Genomic DNA, 13370 nt, shown 5'->3' with positions numbered 1-13370 from the left:
ATCTCTGCGTTTAAAAACTCTCAAACTGAGTACTTTCAAAGTGTTGACATTTATCAATATTTAAACCTGGGTTATTAAACCTCAAACATGCAGTATTTTAGAGTTTATGTTGCAAAATAACAGCTCTGGAGATTAGTATTGGCATCTCCATGAATAGCGCTTTTCCGGTATTGGCAATGTTGTTGAGCGAGTAGGTCTGTTCGTACATGTGTGTCCATTTTGCACATTTCTTAATACTGTATGATCTGTATATGTGCACATTTAGGAGTACAGAAAGTACTGGGCTGTATAGAGGTATATTGAATGTCTTGTGGCTCAGAGGAGTCCCACCCAGAGACTCCTCCTGTTGTGTCAGAGCCAAGTCTCAGGGCCATGAGCGCATTCACAGCTGGTTCTCCGCAGCCTGAGCTCCCAGCTCTTGGATGGGTGGTACGATTCCTGTTAACATACAGCAGCTCTATGGGTCCCAGGCCATCAGAGGTATGAGGACAGGATGGCGTCCAAAAAGTGACACTCGGCACATTTGGGAGTCTCTTGTGTAATCTTCTCGGTACGGCTGGACAGGAAAAGGTCAAAGCCAAACAAGCAATGGGTTGTCTCACGTTAGCCTCTTTCACATTAGTCACCGCCACCGGACATGTGGTCCTCATTATCTGCACGAGTACAACACGTGATTAGCCTTGGAAACAATTCTGAAGATGACTCGGGGATAATACGTTTTTCGCTCCTGCAGGCAGAGATGAAACACTGACGTGGGCCACTGGGGCGACTTGGGCGTTAAAAGGTCTGGGTGGGATGGGAAAGCAACATGTGTACGTAGGTAAGCAGAGCATTTCTGACGCCACACAGCTGGTGTGTCACAATCTCATTTCCTCCTGATCAGGAGGGAACTAAAAGAACATGTTTCATGTTGCGTTTTGTAATTAAGGTTCTCTGTCATCAGATAGAGATGGTTCCACGCATAGTGGCCTGAGCTCCACTTCTCTGGCCGTTCTCTGTGCAGTGACTGAATGGTAGCATGGGCGGCGGTAACCAACCCGGTATCATTCCCAACTCGTCAAATACCGACTGGGTCAGTGCCCCTCAGTGTCTGATGCCGACTCATATGTAAACCCACCAATTATCATTATACGGTCAGCAACTGATGGAGTATAAAGAGCGAGATGGTCAATAGGTGGGAGGTGGAAGGGTCAAACAAACATAGGACAATCGTCTAGGAGGCCGCTGTTCGTGTCACATCTTAAACTAAAAGTAAAATTTACATTTTGTCAATTGTTAGTCACGTAACTCTGACCTGTTTGTCCCTCGATAGTAACATGAGTTGTTATTCAGTAAAGTTGGCATCAACCGCACTCTTTTCCTTCACACAATTAAGTGGTTTTGTTGCCTAAACTTCCTAAAATACAGCATGCATGTAACTAGTGGACACATCATTTCTGCTCTGTAGTGATGGAAATGTATGTTTTGATTTTGTAATTAAATACATTTGCTTTACTGCTGTATAATTTGTAGGTACTTGTACTTTACCTGAGTGCTTCCACTACATTTAACTTCTACTCCATTATATTTCAGAACAAATGTACTTTTTGACAGATGGAGAGCTTACATTCATAAATCACATGTTCACCTTGAAGTAATCATGCACTGTTGTAATGTAAGTCAATGTGTGTCAGTTTCATCAACTACAACATTGCTCGCTTACACAGTATTGCATTGATCCAATAACTATAATATCGAAAGGAGTCATTTTGAGAAGTAAAGAATACTTTTACTTTTGATACTGTAGGTACATTTTGCTGCTAATAATTCCTCTACATAAGTTAAAGAATGAAGATGGAACTTTTATTTGTAATGCATGAGTATTTTTACACTGAACTATCTTTTACTTAAACCTGCTAGAACGTATTTTTTTGGCCATGGGGCAGTGGAAAAAAAACATCGATACAAGTTAACACAAGTTGACTCAAGTTCAAACATCCAGTTGTGCAGGCTGTTTCCATACACTGTCGTTTTATATAGCAAAGTCTAGTTGTAAAAAGATCACAATACATCTTCCAATACTGTCTTTATACAATTATTTTTCAGATCGGGCCACACTTGCAAAACATTGAGATCAAGGTTAGTCTCTTTTTTGGCATGTTAAATAAAGAAAGAAAGACAATCACTCCTCACCCTGAACCAATAGAAAACCTGGTTTTTGGGCTGCTTTACATTATGAGGTAATTGTTTCAATATTTAAATACTGCTGTGTCACAAGCAGCCACTTGTTTCCTTTTTTTCCTCTTCCCATCAGATGACTTGCCTCCTTCTTTCACTTGGCTGCCAAGCTCTCACCGGGGGGGGGGGGGGGGATGGGGGCATTGGGTGTATGGCTCCATGTTAGCCGCAGCTGTAGAAGACTCACTGAGCGTCAATGCGGTTACACAACTTGAGCAATTATGCCAGTTATATCAGCTCACAATATTAAATAATTGAGTCAAGGATCATTGTGTGCCTGGATGTTGGCAGAGAGTTTTACTATCAGCAACTGCAAGATTTGATCAAAACAATCCATTGTATCATTATGTTTGCTGTGGAAAAACACATGTGAGGACTTTCTTTTGAAACTTTGGTAACAATTTATAATAACTACACACTTTTGAAACCACTGACGCTTTGAAAACGAAATCTTTATGGAGCCACAGAAATGTCCAGAGATAAAAGCTGCAGATAGCTTGTAATTAGTCTTAGCTTTTCTTAAAAAAAGTAATTTGTTGTAAAAACCTCACAAGTTATTTAATGTATTCTATATAGCCCGAAACCACAAATTTGCCTCAAAGTGCTTCAAAATGTCTACAGCTTATAACACACGTTATCCTTAGACCCTCGATCCACTAGTTCCCTGGAATCACTCGTTCTTGAAACTTGTTTAAGACAGCTCGTACATCACTGTGAACATTGTATCTGCTTTTATATTATGTATTGCATACATTTAAAATCAATCTGCTCCTACAAACTCACCAAGTGGAGATATATTACCAAACAGCTATAGGATGTTTCCCCATAACCATTGTGCATTGCATTGTTGGACAATGGTGTTCATCAAAGCCACACTCAAGAGTTAAGAGTTATTTTAGTCTGTAAACATTTTTACAATATACACATATTAGAAGCTTGTTAGAATGTGGTTTGAATAAGTATATGTGACTGGAACTAATTAGTGTTGATCTATGTGATAGAGTAGATAAGTTCAAGTTTAGGTATTGTTTCATACCGTACTAAAATGAATGTATCTCGACAACAAAACGTAACATGAACTGTAGTCAAATACGTTGGAAGATGCAAAACCACTGGCATGGTCCTTTAGAGCTACAACAGCATATCTCTTAATACTTTGAGTGGAAAGCTGTCAACCCCATACTGATGGAGCTGTGTGAACCTGAGGCACCATGGAAACCTCTCCTCTGGGCTTTCTGGGATGCATTCACAGACCACACTGGCACAGTTAGAGAATTCACAGTTGCCCCTGGAATACATTCATGATTTATGGGAAGCCAATCTGCATTCCGTTTTCTTTTCAGGTAAAAGTGTCAAATATTTTAGTACTAGTGTGACCTATAATGTGTCGCTCTCTTTCCTGGGTCCTGCAGACTATTTTCTTTATTATTGCTCATCTGTCACATTAAACGACCCCCCCCGGAACTATAAATTAGACCTGTTGAAATGTCTGCAAGTACTGGAAAATGCATGTTAAACTGTGTTCCTGCAGAAAACACAGATCTTTTTTGACTCAGTTTTATTTTGTATCACTGCGTAATCATCATCACACAACATATTTTGTATTTAAACAGATCTGCGGTTGGAGTTGAAATGAAAGAAAAGCATTGGGTTTGAAATGCCTTGTTGAGCCGCAGTGAGGCTGAATGCCAGAGTGGGGTTGAAAACAGCTTTGGTTGAGAGGAAATTCAGCAACAAATGACAATTGCAATATTACGGAATGGAACATTATGTTAAGAGATAGATGGGTGGATTCATGGCAAATTATTACACCCGTATCTATTTAATGAATAACACAGGAGTACTACAGCCACATGTGCTTTATATTCATGATTGATTTAAGGCGCCATAAAAAAGTCCCACAATCCATGCAGACTTCAGCGTCCCAACTGGCGCTCCGGCCAAGGACACGGGCGGGGTCACTCAGCCACCTGGCATTGTGAATAAAAGACAGACATCAGCTTCATTCACTTCTCCGGCATGCTGTTTACATTTCACTTGAAAGTTAAAAAGTGGGCTTTTAGCATCCATTTGCGGATTGGAAACAGATGGTGTCCAAACAAAAGAAGCATGATCAAAACTTTAAGATGCTTAACAATCACAAAAAAGTGAAGGGAAACACACACACACACACACATACACACACACATACACACACCTACACACACACACACACACACACACACACACTTATCTTATCAGGAGTGGAAAACTGTTAGTTAGTGAAGCACAAAATCTTCAGCAATGGAGAAATCATTTCACAGAACAGCTGGACAGGCATGTGGGATGTCAAGTAGCGTAGATCTCCCCCAAGCCGGTTGTGAAGTTATGTATACCATATGTTGTTGGAGGCGGAAGGTGAGGACTTGAAGAAGGCGATGGTTTCAAGATAAACTGTATGAATTTTTTCACGTCGTGTGTTTAACAGAGAACAGTAATTACTCCAGAGCAGTTCCTTCATTTGTAAACAATTAGACATAATAAACCCATTTAAACACTCAGGAAAACCTGACGAGTATGAGCACCCAGTTCAGAGGAAGAGTGCTTCTGCAGATGTTTAGAAAAGTCTCTCACTTTTTAGCACTCATTTGAAGCTCATATCAAACAAAATAGAGACACAAGTCTCGGTATTCTAGCTCAGAAAGCAATGGCTTGCCAAAAATACACAAAATATTGAATCAATTACAACATACAAGATTAAGCCACCGCTGCACAAGCACATGGCTGATACATGTGCAGAGAAATATCTGTTTATGTATTTGTTGATAGATTTTTGGGCAATAATAGCATTTCTCTCATGAAAACTCACAATCGAAGCACCACCAATGTAAGAAGCATGTTATGAGTACAGTTACACCAATTATTGATAGCAGTACTTATCCTAAAAAGCACACTTTCCACACCTGGCGTTGAAGACATACCAACTCAACGTCCAGAGTATATTAGCTAATTAGCTATTTGAACATTCATGATTAGAGTGCGCGGGAAGAATGCTGAAAATGCCGCCCCTCTGGGTTAGAAGGTGAGTTTCCTTAAACATTCACGGAAAAAGGCAAATTTATCGTTCGACGACCGTAAACGGACACGGTGATCGGTCTGTTTGGGTTGTCTTGCATTTGTGAGGAAGCACTGCTCTGGACGTGTCTGCCATTACTTTGGCGGTATGAGAATTACAACCATCGGTCTGATTGTCTAACCCGCTGCTGAGCCAATTCAGCCAAGCCTATGGTTTGAACAAAACCATAGGCTAGGCCAACCCAACTCCCTGCTTACCCCCTCCCCTGCCACACAACATCTCTTCTCACAGAGGATCCTTTGTGTAACAGGGAGCAGTGTGGAAAGAGAGTGGAAATGGGAGAGGGATGGATTTGTTCCATCCTCTTCTCTTGTCGATCCTGCTGAACAAACCCTTGTTTGACAGTAAATAATCCTCGGATGGAGGCATGGTTGTAGATTTATTATAAATTCCCTTTACAACTTTGCTGTCGTGATTATTACAGCGCATGTGTCTCTGAGTCTTTCTTGTTCTCTTTCCACCTTCGGTCAGACGTTGATGGACATTCCCATGCAAGACAACCTGCTCCACATGCTGTGGCCTCTTCACTCAAAATGTACCACTTCTGTGTTTTCCTCCATGAATAAGGCAGAAGAAAACATGTGGCGCAGAAATAAAATAAAATAAAAAACAACTGGAAAAACAACTTTCTAAAATCACAGATAAAAACATGAAGGGGATAATGAGAAGAAGAAAAAAACACTCAACACCAGAGATTATTACTACAGCATGAAAACTTAATGAAAGTTACTTCAACTCTCTCCCATTAATGATTCATGCTGGCACTCTTCCCAGAATCTCGGGAGGCACATGGCCTGCAGTGTTGTATTGGCTGTGATCACACTCCAAGGTTAAGTATGGCTTATTAAGGTCAGTGAGTCATAGATAGATTGACGTACTTTGGACAACACGGCAGACTATAAAGTGTTCATAATAATTGCTTAAATATTATAACGTTCAACAAAACAAAGATCAATCGACTTATACGAGCGTGGCGTAACACACCCCACCCAGCCAAATGAATGACTAAGCAGGATTTGGGAATGGGACTCTTTTGTGGGTACCAATCCCTGAATTTGTTTAGTGTTTGGGTGTATCCATAAACCTTCTATCTCTGGCACTTACAGAACAAGATTTATCTTAATCCTGTTTTCTGTACATGCTGCTATGCAGTCCCAGTGCAGCGACCTGGCTAAGGGGGTCCAGGTTTGAAGACCACCCTACAATTTTGTATAGACAGGAAGGCCACCCCCCAAACTTCAAATGTCTTCAGGGACAGTGTTGTAGTACAGTGCCCAGCTGTTCATTTTTCCACTGAGGTCCCCTAGATTTGCCACAACTGAGGATGGATGTGGGTTTAATGGAGACTTTTGGGGTCACTGTTATCTGTTCCCCTGTGTTCTGTAACCTACTGCATTATGTCCCATTGTTTCCCCACAAAACACAAGAAGGGAATTGTTCCCCGAAGTATACCGAAATGTAAAGCACAGAAGCTATGATCCACACATTTTTTTTGTTTGTTTCTGCAACCAGATCCAAGAAAGTTCAGACTTTCTGTCCATATCTGTTCCACTCTGATGTGTTCTGGGCAAAGCAAGAGCTCTCTTTTATGGCAGGACTGTTTAACGCTCTCTTCATGCTCATTCCCTTTTATTCTCCTCACTGTTTTCCATTACACCTCCTTTCTCCTCTGCCACTTAACACAACACCCTCCCTCATACTGCTCCTCCTCTTTTGCCCATGATATGATCAGTACCATACAAAAGAAGTTCATGACATTTGATAGTAAAAAAGGACTCTGACCCACAAAGATCACCGATACAACATGTACAAGGGTGCAAAGGGAGGTGAACATTGGAAACATGTCTCACATTTCTCACATGTCTCACTTTTAATTCGCTCCTGTTCTGCCGTTGAAAGCATTTTACAGCTTTGGCTAGTGTATCTCTGTTCTCAATCAGGGTGGCTGACTGTGCTGCCATTTTAACAGTGATGTCCAGCTGCCTGTAGCTGCTTCCCTCTACTTTGCAGTATGAAATAGCTTCCACATGTCCCCCACAGAGGAGGGCAATGAGAACAATGGAGGTAAGATGCTGCGTTGAAACAGTAAGATTGACTTGAATTTATTCCCCACAAAATACTTTAAAAGTTGAGTTTTTAGCAGCTACAGTCATGTCGGTTACAATTGTTTCCAATTGTGACGAAGTTACACGGCAGACAAAAAGCATCTAGACGTGCACTGAAGTCTTTTCTGTCCATCTGGATACTCCAGTGTGTTCCAACCACCCGTACTTTCTCCAACATATGACCAAATGCACTGCATGCGTCAGCTGCTTCTACTGGCCTCATGTGACAAATATCAACAGAGGCAGTCACACCACACCTTTGCTAATTAGTTACTTAAAAGAAGAACACAACCAAATCACTACATTTCTGCAGCAGACCAGAAGCATATACCAATGGACCACAATAAATACATTTCCAAATGGGGCATTTAGCGCATGCAATATCATTTTTGCCAATATTACAGAGAAAAGATGAAGCCAGTAATCCAGGGGAGACCCATGTGTATCTTCATATTCCCCTCACATCCAGCAGTGACTCAGCAGCACATTCCAACTGAACTACTCTTTTCACGTGGAAAAAAAAAGAAGCAGAACCAAATAAAAAGTTTTAAGAACCGTTCGTGGAGCAGTTATGTTCTTTGTTCGTACTGGAATCATTTGCAAGAGCTCGACAGTACACTTCAAAGAACCACTGAGAAACCATTACTTTGTGTGTATGTAAAGATGGGTGGTCGGCTTTGTGCTCAAAGGCTTCATGTTAACAATCTCTCATCTGTCTTGAATAAATCATGCTGCAGCTGAATAAAACAATGCACATCCAACTGACAAAAGAGGCAGCTATAGGTTGGAATTATCCACAGGATTAAATTATCATCGTTTCAAAAAATATGAAGTAAAAGCCTTATGGTCAATTTCCTCTTTGGAGTCTATTCTTTATAGAACGTCACTGCTTTGGCCTGGACCATGCAGCATTATCATTATGAATGTAAACATGTAAACATGTCACAATGAACACAAACTTTAAATGATGTCTGAGCGAAACAGAGCAAGGTCAGATATTAAAGTCAGGTACAGTCATCTATCTTGTTCGTTCGGGTAACCAGCTGTACAGAGGTGAATCTTCTTTTACTTAATGTGGAAACTTTGAATATGAATTATGGCTGCCATCATCTCAATGTATCAGGAAAGACAACACGCATCATGTTGTTATAAGTCAGTTAAAGCTGAAATGCTGTGAGTCACAATATTATTTCTTATTTTTTATTTCTTAAGTCCACACATGAGCAGTTTATACTTTCTCCAGCCAAGGCCTTTCAACACCTCCACATAGCGTTACAGCATGTAAGGGTGATTTAATATGATGTATGTTAAACGGTATAAAGTCTGAGTGCATGACACCGAACCACAGCGAGTATGGAAGTATGAAATATTTAGACATCCAGGGCAATTTATTGTGTTAACAGGATGTATTAATGCTAATTTGTCAAAGTTACTGTCTGTGTATGGTCAGCTTTATTAAGTTTGCTTTAGCGTACCCTTGACTGTTTTTGTAATACTGTTCTATAGGATCCTTTTTGCCCCTCCTCCACCCCATCACTGAAACAACAAGAGCTCAGTGTAGACATTTAGAATCCCTCTCCATAGACCCTCAACTCCCTGGGTAACAGCCAGTCACAATATTGGCTGCTCTGGTTTTAATTATTACTCCATGCTATACGTACCCAAGACGGTTAAGTAATTTAATAAGTCAAACTGAAATTATACACACTGACACACGTTGATGTTTTGATTAATTTCACGTCTACCGCAGAGAGTGAAAAGAAAACAGCAGGCAATAGATGATGGTGTCCCATCTGTAACATAAAGCTGATTCAGCAGAGCATGAGGTCACCTGTGTCAGTCTTTTCTGAGTCACTCTCAGCATGAGCTGCTTCACTTTGAGGGAGGCCCAGATCCGCTTTCAGCAACAAGTGGACCCCAGTAGGCCTCAGCGAGACTACGTATTAGTATTGCGATCGCCTACATCACCAGGGCTATGATGTGCATCGTCTGTATCTAGTTAGCTCCAGTTGAGGATGTAGAACATCATTTGGAAACATATGGCTAATATACAAAATATATAAAAGAGTACTTTTTAAATAATATCTATTTGATTTTCAGGGCATTAGTATAGCAGCAAACAACTATTTTCTATGTTGAAAAATGTCTGACCAGATAATGAAGTTGCTCTCCTTCTGTGTGGATTAATAATCCGAGAGTTTGTCTTCTTTGTTTACATAGCCGTTCTGGATATGTGTGGCTTTTAGTGCATGCTAGTGCAAATGAGCATGCGCCACTGAAAATGTAAGCGTATAATACATTTGATGGATATATGCTCAAACTGCAGACATGACAGATGTATGAAGCCTTGAGATCAATGTTCCATCTTGTCATAGATTTGGCATTGATTCAATCACAAGTTAAAATAAAATTCAACATATTGCCTCTTAAATGTTTGATTTTCTGAAAAGTGTGACTTGTCTTGAAATCCCAGTGATGCTGAATAATCGATGATGGGGCGGCTTTTTTTTTGCTTTTAAGATTTGTTGGTTAAGATCACAGATTGAGAAAAAAGCGACGCTCTGATGTGCTGCTGGGAATGATTTCGTTTAACACTGATCCATTGTTACAAAAACTGGGGGGAAAACATTTGGTTCCACTTATTTCTGAGGGGTCCCATATGCTTCCTTGAGCATTACGGGCTGCTGGGAGGGACACCTGAGATTTGTCTTTATCTGATAATGTTCTGTGGGAATCGTTTTTTTTACAACAGAGCAGCGCAAGTAAAAAATCAAAACATTCATGATCAAGTCTGAAAGTTGAAGTGGTCGTCCAGCAAATCAAATCTCACAATCAGCTCTTCCTGCCTCATTGCCTCCCCTATGGCCTCTGTTCATTGCCAAGGTAGCTACACACAGCTAGTGTGCAAAGCAAATTGACGACAGACTCATTGTATACAGAGAATCTATATTGTTTGACGAACTGTTTCCATAGCATGCTTTGACTGTTGTGGTTGCTGATGTGCTTTTTTTTTTTTTCTTCTTTCGAGCTTCCCGTAAGAACTCACATGCATGACCCATATGCTGTAAACTATGACTCATGCGGCGCACAAACACAAGACTCAAGTCTCCACAGTAGGCTGCTGCTTGTGCAGCTTATCCTGTGCAGGGCCACGGGGTGCTGGAGGCTCCCTCAGCTCATATTGTGCGAGAGGCGAGGTAAAAAAAAGAGTGTTTTTAGAAAACTATATAATCTCATATTTACACTTTTTAATTTAGAGTTTCTAGTTCACCTAAACTGTACCTGCAGGAGACTCTCACACAGGATGAACACACAAACTCCTGTCAAACTGTCGAGCTGACTACTAATACACAACCCCATAATACATCTAAAATAAAATGAATTGCATTCATGAAATACACATGTGAAATACAAACATTCAAGTTCAGAAAATAAAGCACATATGATTTCATGTGTCACCAACTGAAACGGTAATGACCGGATAATGAATAGCAGTAATCCTCATACATTTAATTGGATCTTCCAGAGTAATTCCTCTTGTTGCAAGCAAACAACTATTAATGTGCCCTGGCCTCTACTGGCCTAATAGAATCACAGCATTTCAATTAACCACGCTTACTCACAAATTGGTAGAGGCAAAAAGACATCATCAGCAGACTATTATCTATGTCTGATATTTGGGTAGCTTCAGTGGTACAGCTTAATCGTGGCTTATGGATCCCATTCACTAATTGTGCAGCATTAACATTGTGTTGTCTAATTTTGAACAAAAATAGAAAATTCTGATGACCCTCTGCAACGTTTATTTAGGTTATAACACAAAGCATTCCTGGAAATATAAAAATAATTCTTGAATACACATGCAATTCAAAAGTCACACAAAAATGTTATGTTGATTCCAAATCCATGAGCAGAGTGAAAATAGATACAAAACCATCGGGCTTCAGATTTGCATGACCAAATAACTCTGACAGACTGAAAAAAAGTGATGAGCTCGTTAGCTTGGTTGGTGCGATCGGGTAAATGACTTCTGAAAGGCTGGCATGCTGTTACTCAATGCAACACCGGCTAACATCCACATCTCTGCCATTACAAACTGAAGTGAGGAGTTGCCACACACTCGATAAAGTCAAAGCATGTTTCATAATCAAAGCTTTCAGGAGAGTATGTATTTCATAAATGTATGAATGTTCCAGCGCATCCAAAACTCTCAATAACTGCTGTTCTTGAAGACATTGAACCCAGTAACCAAATGGCCCAAATTTAGGATGACCCTGGTTATCACTAAAACTGATTCCATATAATATTTAAGAGGTGAGAAACACTTAATAAAACAACGAAGGTATCCATACACATCTTTTGCAAGTTTATTCACATTTGATCATCAAAAGTAAAATAACCAACAGATAATGATGAAACGGCATTTTTAAAAGTAGCTCTGAATAAAATACAGTAAATATTACACTACACCTTACTGGTCTACTAAGTAAATATTAACCAGCATGTGATTTCCAAAGCATTGCAGTGAATAATGGCTAACCACTGCTTATGTTGTCACACAGCTTTATAAAACGTTCTTTGTCACTAGCTTGGTACGGTTCCTCACGTTCTTGCAGTAAACCTGCCCTGAATGTGCAGTAAATGGGCTCCAAAATGACACTGTTATAAATATGTTGTAATTCATTCAAACAGCCTCTCTCATACATATTGCAATGCCCCTGTTGGGTAATTGTCTTGTGAATTATTTATTTTGAGTCAGTATTGTACTGAAGTTCTCTAAAAGGCCCACATGATCGAGCAGCCGGGTCAACTTGAGTGTCACAGCACCAAAGACATTGTTCATCTTTACAGCAGGTCTGACCGAGGCTATATTTTAGAATTACTGTGACCAAGGCTTATATTTATTAGTGTTCTTATGTTAACAACACTTTACACAGTGACTATCACTCAGCCTTTACCCCACTGACCTTTTGTTCGTCTGCTGGCTACGGTTAATGACTGGATGATGCGGTAATGGCTGATGTCATTAAACTAACACTGTGCATTAACACAACTAACACTGTGCAATACTGATAAGGAACCATATTACTGCAGACCCTTAGATGACCCTTTAAATTGTTGGAGAGTGGTGTAACTGTATGCAATCAATGTCACATTCATCTCGGGCTGTCTTCGGAGAGCAGCGTGACTCAATGCTCTTCTCGAAAACATGCGTGAAAATAAGTCCTGGTCGTGGGATTGGCAGTGTCTTGGACATGATGATGAATGAAGAAATGTACAAGACATAGTGTTCTTGACATAGCATGTGCTGTCACATAAAATGCACTGCAAACCCCAGCAGAGCATTAGTATCGTACTTGGCAGTTAAATGCATGCAGCTGTGCTCTTTATCAATGTTTTCATCTGTTCTATATGTTCTATGTTCTGATCAGTAGCTCTTTGCACTTATGTGTTTTTGCCTTCCTCATATTGGAAAAGTGTTGTGAATGTGTAAAGAAGTAGAATAAATACTGATATATACTCTGGAATAAGTGAGGATCCATAAAGAGATAGTAAACACAAACCTGGGGCATAAAGAGTAGATTGTTTTATTGCTTTTGCACGCTGATAAAACTGCACCACTGACATTTTGAGTGTTTCTCTGGAGCAACATCTTCCTCAAACATCATCTGGTGTGAGATAAACTGCAGTTAGGGATTAGAAAGGCATGTAATACATATGGCAGTGCAATGGCCACTGGCCCTTTATATTTACTATTTACAATCCAAATATCTGACGTTGACTTCAACATACTACAATTGATTAACCATACTATTATAGATTTGTTTCCACCACATTGATGCAGCACTCTTCATTAAACCTACTCAAGTGACAAAAATAGTGGCCACTGTGTTGCTCAAATGAAATACAGCATTGTTATGTCAGATCCCGGC

The sequence above is a fragment of the Melanostigma gelatinosum genome (genome assembly GCF_949748355.1).
Source record: "Melanostigma gelatinosum genome assembly, chromosome: 6".
Taxonomy (NCBI): Eukaryota; Metazoa; Chordata; class Actinopteri; order Perciformes; family Zoarcidae; genus Melanostigma; species Melanostigma gelatinosum.
This window is presented reverse-complemented; position numbering follows the sequence as displayed.